Source organism: Cyprinodon variegatus, unplaced genomic scaffold, assembly GCF_000732505.1.
Source record: "Cyprinodon variegatus isolate N-32 unplaced genomic scaffold, C_variegatus-1.0 Scaffold41, whole genome shotgun sequence".
Lineage (NCBI taxonomy): Eukaryota > Metazoa > Chordata > Actinopteri > Cyprinodontiformes > Cyprinodontidae > Cyprinodon > Cyprinodon variegatus.
This window is the reverse complement of record NW_015150494.1, coordinates 8,472-10,235: the sequence shown is the minus strand read 5'-3', so window position 1 is coordinate 10,235 and position 1,764 is coordinate 8,472.

Sequence of the window (1,764 nt, the reverse complement as noted above, 5' to 3'; positions counted from 1 at the left end):
TGTACCGATTAAATATTAAAATCAAATTCTGCGTTGCTGTCCGTTTTTCCATTTCGTGTTCTTGATCTGAGCTTAGAATTGATATATGAAAAACAAATCCTTTTTTCGTTTTTGGTTTAACCATAAAAAACAAAATAACCAGTCAATTTTTTATTTTTTGTTTTTTGATTGACAATTGAAAATAGAAAGAACGAATGATACACGGATTACTAGGCTATGTTTTCTATCCAATCTGAATTAGAACTCAAGAAAAGCGGATAAATTCAGCTGTAAATTGTTTTTTGTCGTTTTGAAAAAAATATTTAGCAGATGAAAACTGGAATCGTATCTCAATATCCCTGAATTGTTTTTAGATAATTAGTAAAACAGAATTTGTAAAGAAAAAAAAATTAAATAGATCCAAAGAACCTATCAGTAACCATGTCTGTTCCAGCGCATATCATCATTAGAATTTTTTGATTATTATGTCTTCAGTACAGGGGCCATAGCAGGGGCCAGAACATCATCTACAGGGGCACTGGCCCCCGTTGGCCCCTGTCTAGAACCGCCCATGTTCCCAAGTTTAAATATCTCAGCTGATTCATTATGTTTATAAAGCAGCTTAGCTTTTTATTTTCTATTTAAAATAAAAGCGCCCTCATTCCCTTTTTTTCTTTTGGTTAATCCTCATGCGGCTATTAGAATATTGGCTCGTGTCATCTTGCACGTGCAGGACACAGCAGCCCCAGCGGCGTTATTACATCATACTTGTTACAAACGGAGGCTGGCAGCTGTAATATGGGTCAGTGCAGTTTTCCCTGCTCACACTCATGTTTAATGAGTCAAAGCTGATGTCAGTGCTAAAAATAACCACCAGCGGCTCTAAATAAAAACAACAAAACAATAAAAAAAACATACACTGGTGATCACATATGACAATACGTCTTATTTGGCCATGTAACACATCTATAAAGAAATGTTCACATGATATAAAATAGAGCTATGAATTCAGTTACACATACTAACATTTTTGGTACCCCTCAGGATATAAAAAAAAAAATACACGAGAAATTACTTGAATTCTATATAAGAACAAATGAAAGGTCAGGCATTGCTTTTAAACCATGCTTCAAAGGAGTGATGCAATGGATAGTGAGTTATTGAACATTAATTGTGTAATTTATTTTTTAATGTAAATTATTGGTGAATTTTCTAAATGTTGCAGATTGTTTATGGATGTTTGTCTGTTTTGATTGGCATTGATTTTGGTAATGTTTAATTTTTAATTTTTTTGTTGTTTTTTTTGTACCTCACTGGCTGCCGTAGAAATGAGGGCAGGCCCTATAGATGCTGGTGGGATCATTGCACTAATGAATGACTTGAACTGTCAAGCTGTTTGTCATCAAGCAATAAATCAACACTTAGTGTTCCCCAGTGAAAGCAGTGAGGTATATTTTGTTATTTGTATAGTAAATTTATGTTTTTACAGAGCCCCTATGATGACATGGTCAAAAAATTTTTTTTATTGTGGCCACGAAGTAGTATTTCGTGCGCACAAAGTAGTATTTCGTGGCCACGCAATAAGTATAACGTGCGCACGAAATACTACTTCGTAGCCACGCAATAAGTTTATCGTGCGCACGAAATACTATTTCGTGGCCACGCAATAAGTTTAACGTGCGCACGAAATACTACTTCGTAGCCACGCAATAAGTTTATCGTGCGCACGAAATACTTATCAAAATTATATTAATATCATTCCTGGACAACTGGGTAAGCAAATCG